This window comes from Heterocephalus glaber, unplaced genomic scaffold, assembly GCF_053883595.1.
Source record: "Heterocephalus glaber isolate CG9 unplaced genomic scaffold, H.glaber_assembly_v1.0 deba00001600, whole genome shotgun sequence".
NCBI classification, from domain to species: Eukaryota; Metazoa; Chordata; class Mammalia; order Rodentia; family Bathyergidae; genus Heterocephalus; species Heterocephalus glaber.
This window is the reverse complement of record NW_028258372.1, coordinates 43,476,636-43,488,967: the sequence shown is the minus strand read 5'-3', so window position 1 is coordinate 43,488,967 and position 12,332 is coordinate 43,476,636.

Genomic DNA, 12,332 nt, shown 5'->3' with positions numbered 1-12,332 from the left:
CTTGAGCACAGGAGCAGCTGTGTGACTTGTTGGCCAGGGAGGTCAGGGAGAAGTGACTGGGTCAACAGCCCGCCGAGGATGTCAAGTGCGGCACAGTCTGCCACGTCTTCTCCCTTCTTCTCCTGCTGCCAAGCAAGCTCGGGTGGCCAGGGAGCACCCTCAGCCCAAGTCCTGGAGTCACCGAGGTACTGAGACAGAGGCCTGGGCAACACCAGGCATGAACGCATGGCTCTGCGGTCTGCATTTGTCCCCTAAAGCCCTCGTGTGGAAGCCCTACCTCAAGACGGTAATATTAGGACACGGAGGCTTCGGGAGGCGATTGGGTCTCAAGGACAGAGAGGTCCCCTGCCTTGCCCCTTCCCCCACGAGGACAGAGAAGCCCCAGCCATGGAGCTGGAAGTGGCCCTCACTCACACTAGATCACTTGTCACCTTGGTCTCATACTTCTCAGCCCCCAGAACTGGAGGAAATAAATTTCTGTTGTCTTCAAGCTACCTAACTGATGGCATTATGCTATGGCAGCTCAAACAGACCAGGACTCGGAGCAGAGAGGGAGAAACAAACCGCTTTGTTGCTACAAGCCAGTAACATTCAGAGGCATTTGTTACCACAGTGTAACCAATCTTTCATTGTACTGATCATAAGAACAAAAAGTAAAGAAACATGAATTCTATGTCCAAAAGCTCAATAAAATAACTTCCGATTAGTCCAGAGGCGTTTCCCCCACTGTGATCTTTGTCCCCAGTTGTGGTGCCCACTTGCTGAAGATAATGTGTGGGGCATTTTTCATACACCGTGCCATGGGATCCTTTCAGCAGTGGTGATAAGGTCGATAAAAACCTCAATTTTACAGGTCAGAAAACCGAGAGGCAATGGAGGAAGTCATTTGCCAAATGCCTTTCACCTATTCAGTGCCAAAGCAGGAATTTTGCTCTTTGATTCCAAATCGGCCTTTACATTCACTGTCTACAGGGCTGATTAAAGAATAACAAATTGGCACCCTCAAATCACACAGCCAAACTCATTAAATCTGGGGTTCTGTTAATGTGCTCTGTGTAGGTCGCTCGGCCCCACTGAGGGGTGCTTTTGGGTCTGGAAATGGAAATGACATTATGTTAGCATCATTAGAGGATGGAGCCCACAAGCAGTGCCCTGCACACGCCTGGTGACACCCTCGATAAATCCATCAGTGTGCATTCTGATACTGCCCAGCAAAGCAGGACTGGAGGAAGATTCATCCTTTCTGGGGATCCTAGGGAAAGCAATCACTTTCTGTCTTCTTTAGGAGCTCAGGGCACAGCAGGAGCCTAAATTGACAGAGGTGGGGTGCCAGGCCATGGAGCAGGACGGGAGGCGAGACTCTGCCCCAGAGGCTGCAGAGCCAGGGGCAGCAGCAGCAAGGCCTCCCCTTGGGCCAGGAAAGGAAGCACAAATGGCCAGGGCAGGTGTCAGCAGGCTCCGTAACAGATGGGCTCGTCAAATACAGGAACAGGTTGGACACCAACATCCAGAGAAAGAGAGTTCGGAGAAACAGGGACTGGCTCTGGATGAAGGTGGAGAGAGATCGCTGCGGACGCCATGGCCCTGCCTGGCCGGGAGCTCAGAGAAGCAGCTGATGGCCTAATGGCAAGAGGTAATGACGATGAAAGGCACTCAAGCAAGGGGCCCTCAAGTAGCTGCTGCTGCTGCTGACAGGCCTCCTGCCACCAAACAAAGCAATTAGTCGCTCACCCTGCCACCAGCGCCTCCTCCACCCACCTCCCTTGGCTCACCTTAAGACCTCAGACCATTCATCCCTTTGTCTCCCCAGACCAGACCGCAGCAACCCAGACCCAGCAAACACAAACACAGCAGCTGCTGCCCAGCCCTTAACGGCTGCCCCCAAGCTGTCCCCAAAACCAGCAGCTCCGAAGGGGCTGGAGCTATCGGGAGGCTGGGTGTGGAGGGACCTCTCCATTGACACAGCTTTGCCGTCAAGTTTGTGCAAAAGGCCATCCATGCACATATGCAGTTCTGTACATGACACTGGCTTTTTCCTATAACATAAAGAGTTGACCTACTGGTTTTTTGTAGCTGGAGGGTGGCTCTGAACTGCAAATTTAAAATAATTCCAGTTTAGGTATCTTTCGGCCCCCAAAAGACCTAGTTCTAAGGCTTAGAGTTGAGGATTTCCAAGCTCTTGCTCTTGCTTCTATTCATCCTGTAAGACCCACTCGAGTATTCCACTCTTGGGATCCCTCCCTCATCCACAGACTGTTCAGCCCAGAGTGCCCGTTACAGTGGCTACTGCAGGCTAAGACTGCACAGTAGCAGTTGCTTATTTTGTCTGCTTGTCTGTCTGCCTTTCTCTCGTGACTGTGACCTCCCCACTAACAGCTGGGACTATCTCTGTTCCACTGTGCCCAATTTCATCCTCAATATCCACCCCCTGACTGCTATGCTTGCTCAAGTTTATGACTGTCACAACTTTCTAATCTATAAAATGGGAGTGATGATATGGACCCTCTACATGCCCCAGTTTGGTGTTTGGGGTCGGTTGTGGGGAACAGCTAGAGAGTGTTTAGAAGATGCCTGATGACATCACATGAATTACAAGTGGGAAGCTCTGCCCGACTCTGCCTTCCTTGTGGGCTCAGCTTCTTTGGAGCACGCTTTGCATGCCAGGCACAGTGCCATGCAGATGGAGTCCCTCCTTGCAGCTCCCCTGGCTACACTGATTATCATCTCACCCCTTCAGCCCTCTACTTAGCCTGTGGCCACGGCCTAAACAGGGAATCCATGCTCTGTGGACTCTCTCTCACCTCTCCCAAGCTTACTGCCTACCATCCATGGAAAGATCAACAGTCATATTTTGAGTGCCAGATTCAAGTAGAACACGGGGCCAGACATCACACGCAAGGCATCCGCATCATGCAGAGGAGTGAAATGCACAGCATGTAGGTATAGAATCTCCCCTACAAGAATATATAGCACCTGAGAAGCAGGAAGTGAAAAGACTTGGAAGATGCGCGTTAAATGATACAGCAAACCAGAGAAGGGAGAAATTTTTTTAACTTGAGCACCAGCAAAGTCTTCAGCAAAGGACAACATCTGGTCGTGAGGAACAGAAAGAAGCAAGAGGCTGACATCGTGCAAGAAAAGCTGTTCTCAGAACACTGGAGCCATGAAGGACTTGAGGGTGTCCAACCTCAACCTCTTCATCATATGCTTCAGGAAACCAAGGTGGAGACACAGTGACTTGATGTCCAGCACTTGGCTAGTGACGGCAGAGCTGGGGAACAACTGCTACGGGTACAATGTCCCCTCCAAAACTCACACTGACATTACCTGGCCACTGTGGCAGAGCTGAGAGGCAGGACCTTGCAGAAGTGGAAAGGTCATGGGGCACTGTCCTCACAAACCAACCAAGGCCTTTGTGACTGGAGGAGTTTGGTTACAAGGAGCTTGGCCCCTTTTCCTCTTCTGATGAGCTCTTGCACCTTGCGACGCCCTCTCTTCCTCCCTTTCTCATTGGTGGGATGCGATACTGGTCTCCCGCATTTTGAAGAAGGAAAGGTTTACTTTGGCTCACAGTTCTGGTTCATGGTGAGCTGGCTTGAACACAGAAGCAGCATGAGGAAGGGCTTGACAGAGGAAAGCTGCCAGGGAGCACGGTGGAGAGGGAAGCCAGGAGCCAGGAAGGGAGACACACCCCTCCCAGCCAAGCCCCGCCTCACCTCTTCCAGGCAGACCCGCCTCCTCACAGCCCATCCTCTAGGGTTCCCCATCATAGTCATCCAACCACCTCCCCCCACCCCCGAACATGAGGCCTTTGGTGAACATTTCAGATCAAACCCACACACTTTTTGACATGTTATATAAACTTCCCAGACTCTGAGCTGAGTAAACTTCTATCACTCATAATTTGCCCGTCCTGGGACATTCTGATGCAACAGTGGAAAGCGGACTAAGACACAAATTCTACAGCCCAAAATTTGGTAAGGAAATAACATGACTAGAATCTGCTAGAAGTAAAAGATTAAAGAGCTAAAAGAAAAAGTGGGAGGGCAAGAAAATGAGAGAGGAAAAGAGAGCCAGAGAGAATGAATTAAATTAAAGGCTAGTCTTTAAAATCCACAAAATCTAGAAGGAAACTAACAAAAACCCAGCCTAAAGTGGTAGCTGCAGGAATAGGCAAGAACAGATACTTCTGGAAAGGTGATGAGCTATGGGGGAAGAAGACATCTGAGATTTCAAGCTCAAGGACGACTTAGAAAATAGATCTGCCTTCCCCAGTGCTGCCATAGCTTACCTGCAGGTCTCCATGAGTATCAGAAACCCACCAATGCCATCCTTATTTTCTTGCCTAAGAGCAAAAGACACTGCCACACAGAATGGAGGGAATGCTTTTTGTCACTGTAGGGCTCATGGCAGCGATATTATTAAGCCAGAAAATAATCGATCCAAGTCGAGCCCATCACACCCCCGCCAGCAGCACACTGCACTCGGCCACACTCCCGATCACTCTCAGGGGCTCCACGGTGTGTAAATCCCCTACATTGTGTCTCCAATCAGAAGACACCAGCTTTGTTGAGATTTAATCATGTTCAAATCCAGGATGTGCCCAAACACGACAGAAGCATTGTTTTCTCTCCCTCAGCCCTCCGTATGTTAAAAACATCTATTAAAACGTGTCTGGGATGGAAGGCACCCAACACACTGTCATTAATTTAAGGAAATAAAATCACACCATATGAAGGGTTATCATAAGGAAGATGGTGACCAGCTGTTCTCCACCTCCTCTGGGTTAGGACACGAGAAAGTGGGAGGCCGCTCTGTTGGAAATTGAATCAGGAGTGGGGACTTGACAGAGGGAGGAAGCCTCGCCAGCAATGCTCAGGGAGCGACAAAGGTGGAGCTGAGCAGGCACTGCGACGACCCTGGGAGTGAGGAGGGGCGTTCAGTCGGGGCAAGGTGAAGTGAGGCAAGTTTCCTCCCCTTTGGGTGCCTTAGGGTTTCTCCCTTCAGGTTCACCTCTCTTTAGGAAAGGCTGCTTTTTAAATATTTTTCACTAAAGTTAGAAACAATGGAGGAGCTTTTGTGTTAATGAGATCTAGTAAATGAATAAAGGAGGAGAAGGATTATCAGAGGTCCCTTCCACAAAGGAGTCTAGATTCTCTTATAGTATCCGATCTGGTGCTGTCAAGGGAATTCAGGACTTGCCTGGATTTTGGAAATCAACAGAATGATTTGAAATCTTACTCAGTGAAGGACTTGCTGATTCCAACCTGGTCTGACACTAAATGATAAAAAAAAAAAATCTAATTTGTATCAATGGCTCCCAGGCACTACACTCTCTCTAATACCTCTCTTTTCCTCTCATTTTTAAGCATCCAGAGCCCCTCTCTGCATCACAAGGTGCTCTTAACAAATAATTTATACAAATCATTGACTTCCTAGTATGAATTTAAATCACTTGTCTTTCATCCAGTTTTATTTGTATATAAGCAGCAACTTTCACTGCGGAACCAGAGACCTGTTTCTCTGGCCAAGAAATTTCAAAATGCCAGCAAGAGTGGGGAGATATTTCTCTGAAAGAGAATTATCTAGATCTTGAAATTGGAAACTGCTCAAAGAAATTGCTCTAAGGCTTGGATCTTAGATGTCCCAGAAAGGCCATGTGTTAAAGACTTAATCACCAGCCTGTGGTGCATTCATTGGGAGATGATGGAACCTTTCCCTGAACCCATTTTCTCTGTTTCTCTCTCTCCCTCTCCTTCTCTCTCTCCCTCTCCCTTTCCTATTCCCTCTCCCTCTCTCTCTCCTGGCCACCATAATAATCTCCCTCACCACTGGCCCAAAGTAATGAGGTCAAGCTACCATGGACTGAAACCTCTGAAACTATGAGCCAAAGTTAATCTTTCCTTTTTGGAAATTGTTTATCTCAGATTTTGTCACAGAAACGTCAAGCTGACTAACAAACTTCACCTTCCTCTCAGGGCTGTTCAATTATAATTGATCCTCCTTTACCACAGAAACCCCATTGAAAGTGAAAGGACATCAGAATAGTCCTCAAATGAAGGAATACGCCTACTACATTAGACTATCAGAAAAATTCTTGGGAATTAATCACTGCTGATTATGCAAATATTAGCCACAACCCTAGAAATGAAGACAAAAATGCAAATACTCCCACTGCCAATGGAGGAGGAACAAAGTGGTAGAGACTTTCAGAGGAGGGAGAGGGGTCAGCTTTGATTGAATTAAGGAAGAACATCTGAGAAAGACAGGTTTGGTTAGCACTAGGATGAGTTGGTAAAAGCTAGGTTAGAATTCAGCAGCACTCCATGAGGTGTGGGTAGAAAGAAGAATTATAAGCCAGCAGGGCAGTGTGAGTGAGTACATGGAGCGAGGGAAGCTGGCCCAGGAGGAAGAAGGAATGAGTTGAGCTGGTACACAAAGAAGGTGCCCTAGGACAGCAGTGAGAGCTTAGGCTGGAAAGGAACGGAGGGGCCATGCCTCCGATCTTCCTGAATGCCTACCAGGATAAGAAGTTCATACACCACTCCCTAGACAAGAGGGACTTGAAATTCTCAAGAAGGAAAAAAAATCAGGCCTCACGTAATCCTCAGGATCCCAGCTGGCTGGCTCTTTGCCCTGTCTAAGGAGTTATCCCCACCTTGTTACAAGAATCCCACAGCCTCACTTCACCCTGGGGCTCTGCCTTCGGCACTGCAGCCCTGGGTGACCACACAGTGCTCTGCTTGGGGTCCGTCCTAGGTCTGCCCTCCTCTATCCTTTCCTCCTTAAATGAACAAGCTCACCATTTGGGCCTAGAACAGCAGCTGTTCTGATTGAAAAGAACAGAAGGAGAAATGCTTTTGAACAATAACCCTCGGCACTCAGATTGCCTTTTTTCTTTAATTGAGGAACATTTCAGTTGAAAACCTGGCATTGCCCCCATGTTGAAGACTGCTGGCAACCAAGGAGAGAAAGGGGAGAGGGGAAGAGAGGGGTTGGGGGATAAATTAGCTCCACAGAGAGGCAGAAAACCTGGGAGGCTGTTTCCCTGACACCTTGAAGCCAGAGACCAAGCCCCTCTGTTTTTCCTGGCGACCCTAAGGCAACCACAAGCCCTGTCTCCCAGGTAGAGCCTTGAGCCCAGTAAGGATCACAGGGCAATGTGGTCCCCCTCCAAATCAGAGTAGCATTTGTTGTGTTTGTAAGTGCTGTAAAGTTAGTTGGTGCTAATTTACTACCCTGCTGACAATCTATGTCAAAGTTCCAGCCTCACTGGAAACAACTGTGATCTGAACCCTTTGAGAGAAAAGAAAGAAAATTGGAAGAAAGAAAACACACAGCCCCCCACCCCCATAACCCGCTCCCCTAATGGACAAGTTGACAGGGCTCCTTAACTGGCCCCTCTCTGGGTCCCCTGCATAATTACAGGCTGGAAAGGAGTTGTGTTTCATGTGATTGAGACTGTTTGTGCTTCCGTCCATTAGGGACAAAGAAGAGGAAGCATTTTCAAGAGCTTGATGCCAAACATATTTCTCTAGGGAATTTTATTCCATTACTTGCAAAATAATCTCAAAGATGGTCATTTCATCATTAAAATGTTCTCTTAAAAATTCACCACAGGCTTGTCTGGAGCTGATTGTGACTGGTAGCACTTTGAAAATCATGGGCTGGATTTAGCTCCATCCTCCTCCTGAAATGGCACCAACCATGCCCCCTTGCCGGCCGTGTCCTGTGGAATTGATTCAAGCACCCATTTCTCCTGCTCAGACATGGATGAAGATGTACGGCACACAGCTCTTTGGCAACAACCGTTCGCTCTGACCTCAGGAGACTGCGTCAGCCTGGAGAGACGGGGGAGGAAGAAAAACCCTGGGGAGGCTAGGGGAGAGGGGTCCGGGAGCCAGGGTGAGGGCAGCTGGGCCCCAGCAGCCTTTCAGAAAGGGCTGGGATTCCTAAGGAGTTTCCTTGGCTGAGAGAAATCTTTTTATGCCTTGATGTTGGTGATATGGCTAGCCCAATCGGGAATGGGAAACTGGAGAAAGAAAGCTCTTTAACATACTTTTGAAACTCATCGTATCTGAGCAGAAAACTTCACGGGGAAATTCATGCACAGCTTCTAATGACCTCTCCCGATGTTGTGCTGTCAGTGGCCCCAGCACTATCAAAGTCTACATCATGCCCTTCACTAAGTAATTAATCAAAGACCTTCCTTGCCTGGAAAATGAGGTTCAGGTCCTGTTTCCTTGTTTAGCTCTTGGCAGCCACTTTATCCGGACCTGGTTCTCTCTTATCTCCAAAACCTATCTTCCCTGTGGTCACCACCACAAAGTCTAGCTTTTCCTTAGTCAGTGCTTTCAAAAGAAGAACCTAGAGAGGCGGAAACTCCGCGAGACTTCAACAGCTGGTGAAGAAAACCAGGCAGCAGCTGTGTCAGGAGGAGCTGAGTGAAAGTGTGCCAGCTTATATTTAGATCCCCCAAGAGGCTCATGAGGTCATAGGGACCCTGGGAAGGTGACTGGATTATAGCTGACTTGGTGCTAGCATAGATAGATGAGCTAGGTAGAAGTATTAGAGGCAGTCAGATAGGGCCAAGTCCTCGAGAGGGCCAGGAAAGAGGTAAGACACACCACAGCTACACATCGGCTGAAAACCAGGCCTCAGGACAGAGACGAGATGACCAGACCCACGGACTTCTTCAGAGAACTGGGGTTAGCGAAGTCTAGACAGGCATCGACCACCCTGGGGTGACCAGAGGCCTCTGGACCCACCGCCCCCAGGAGAATCCTGGCTCTTTCCAGCCACACTTGGTACGTGACTCACTTCCCAACTGGACACCATTCCCTAAGTGACTGCACCTGTAACCTTATTGGGTGTTCACGGCTGTGGCCCACGTGGTACCCACGTGAGTTTCACCCTCTAAGACTCCTCTGTAAAGTGGGGTCCTTGGGCCGCCCACTTGGGACCCTCCTTCCCTCAGGAGCTCTCCTATCCATAAACATCTTCCTACTTTTATCCTCCGTGTTCCTAGGACTCATTCTTTGACTTCTAGAGAACAAGAACTCAGCGCCTCATACAGTTAACAGGTTGGGAGATGTCATATTTCATATTTCATATTTCCCATGACATTAGGATCCTAGGCCTGCTCGGAAGAGGTGGGTCACCTTGGGCATGCATGGCAGGTCATATCTCCCTTCCTGGCTCCTCCCTTGACTCGCTCTGCTTCCTGTCCACCATGCTGTGAGCAGTCCTCCACCATGTACCTGTCCTGACATTCTGACCTGGAGCCAGCCAACTATGGGCTGAAACAGGAGCCAAAATAAACCTCTCCTTCCTTACATTGTCCCAGCAACCAGAAAAGTGACTAAGAGACTAAGACAGGAGATGCAGGTGGGCTGCTCCTTGGATGTCTGCTGTGTGGGGAGGTGTCCCTTCTCCAGAAAAGACAATGAGGATTGTCTCTCACTGTGGGGAAGGGAGTCGAAGCTCTTAGTAGAAGAGGAGAGGAAGGCATCAGAAGGGAAGGAGGCAGAGGGATGGAAGAGGGGCCCTGAGGTCTGCAGAGGGTTCTCCTTTACTATAAGTCCAGTGAGGCTCTGACATCAAAAGGAGAAAGAGACAAGCTGTGTGTGTGTGTGTGTGTGTGTGTGTGTGTGTGTGTGTGTTGCTGTCACTAAAGTGGCTCCTGGATTAAATTAAGACAGCATTTTCTGTAGTTGGGGATGGGTGTGGATAGTCTGTGCGTGTAAAGCAAAGGCATCCAGGAATTCATGTGCTCCCTAAGTATGGCCATTAGATTCCCAGCACCATGGACAGGCCAGACGAGTCAGAGGAAAGGCACAAAACCTTTCTTATATTACAGCTATGGGGAAAATACGGATTTTTTTTCTGGATCTTTACACATTTCTTTTCTTACTCCTCATCACACACACACACGCACGCACACACATGCATGCACACCGAGTTTGCGCCTTCCCTCCCAAGCTTACGCTTTTGCTCTTTCCCTCCAAATTCCCCCACTGAGGCAGTCATGCTCCTTCCCTCCTTCCAGGTCACTGACCACCGTTCAGGCATTCAGTGCCATGTCACAGGGCTGTCACTGCTCAGGACCCTTCCCAGATGGCACTGGCAAAACCTGCATCTCCTCCTCTGAGCTCCTACCACATGAGACTCGACTTTCTGTTCCCTAGCATGTATGTGACCAAGGTGGAGTTGGAATGGACCGCACGTCTGTTCTGTGCTCAATTGAACCAAAATTTCTCGAGGTCTAAGCAGGAAGATTCTTTAAACATACAAAAGGCTGCAATGAAGTTGGTTGATCAGATGACTGTTGGATCAAAGCCATACACCTGTCCTCATCTCAGTAACGCATACTGTTGAGCCTTAGGCACAGGGGAGGAACCAAGAGATCTTAACCTCGTTTTTTCTTTATAAATGGCCCGGGGGACTCAGGAAGGCCAAGGGGTGCTTGGGAGTTCTCTTCCTTTTCCCCAGTATCCAGTGTGATTCTGCCTCAGGTAGGGGACTGATGACCTTTCTCACCAGTACCAAACCTAGGACAAGAACCCTCCAAATGTCTCAGAGTCAGGACCTCAAGCGGTCTCACCTGGACAGGGCATTCATTCCACTGTGGCGGAAGTCAACCCGCTCTCCTCCCACTAACCTCAAGTCTCTCTCTCTTCCGTAAAAATAGAAAGTTCTGTTATTTTTGAAGTTTGAGCAAACCTCACTCTGTCCTTCTCCTTTATCTGTAAGTGATCAGATGGAGGACAGGAGACAGAGATGCTGTGCACGCTTGACCCCCACCTTCTGGGTGACTGAGACCATCTGCCCACAGCGTGGGCACTCCCAGTGCTGCCCCTGACTCCAGCGAGGGCTGGGGTCTCCAGTGGCCTCACAGAGGGCACTAGAGGCTCATGTCCACTCCATCTCTGGAGATTAACAGGCAAGATGCAGCACGACCCACCACAAGCACAAACCACACAGTCTGAACTCCAGTTTACCATTAAAAAGCCAATTTTACCTCCCTATTGTACTCTTCTGTCTACTTCTCAATTGATTTCAAACTCCATGGGGACTTTGAGAGCAATTATCAGCCCCCAAACCCCACAATTAGTGCACCGACTGAGAAGTTTTGAGACAGGCACAAAGACAGGCCTCAGGAAGGAGAGCAAAGAGACGCTGGTGTCACCTGTCCCGGGGTGGGGTCACATGCCCTGGGCCTCACAGGATTCGGACTTTGTAGGACAGCCCAGCTTCTCACGGCTGTGCCCAAGGGCGAGGGGCTCGTTTGTGTTAAAGGTGCCAGGTTCTCTTTAAAAGGCCCAGTCCTGTCACAGATGCTGGCCTTTCCATGCACACAGTTCGTGGGCCCGAGAAAGAGGCCTGGGCTACTTAGGGCTCTTCCAACATCTGATCACCAACAGGTGGCTGATTCCAGAAGCCCCTCGCACTTCACAGCTGCAAGGTAGGGAACATGTGCTACCTTGCCTCCCCTTCTGTGAGTAGGAATCAGTATTGCAATTTTATTATATTTCTTTATTATAATTTTCTGGGTTTTGTCTGCTATATTTATATTGATTAAGTGTACCATTTAAGTCAATTGGAATGCAACCACGTGAGACATGCACATCACCCCGAGATTGAAAATAAGCATCTGAAGGGGACCCTTGACATCAGCTCTAGATGCAAGGGCAGGGCGTGACGATGTGCTTTCCCCTAATGGCCAGAGACTGAGGAGATGTGAGCCCACCTGTATATGTGACAACACAAATAATTTTAACTACCGCTTCTTAAGTGCTAACCTTTTGATCTAAGTGTTTTATGGGTACTTGTGACAATGACATAATGAGACAGTTGCTGTCATTATCCCCAGGTCACAGAGGAGGACACTGAGGCACAGAACAGTGTAAACAACTTTCTTACAGATAGAGTAAAACTGAAATGGTGGAACCAAGATCCAAACTCAGTCAATGCGATTCTGAAGTCTGTACTCTTCACCACTAAGTTTTTAAAAAGCTATTTACTCAAGCAGGGACATTTGAGGACTGTATTTGTGAGAAAAAGGGAAAAGAAGAAGTAGACTATACTAGAGCCTTCCTGCTTCTCATTATTGGCCATAAGTGATTGAGCCAGGAATGGACACTCAGCACAAGAGCTGTGAGGACAGATGCTGGCTAGCATCCCGTGACTCTGTCTTAGTCACTTTCCCTGTAGCGGCGGGAGGTGGAGGGGGAGGAATCCCGAAAACTCACAGCTTCAAAGGGGAGAGGGTTATTTCAGCTCATGGCTTTTAGGAGATTCAGTGCATAGTCAGCGGGCTCCAAGGCAGGATG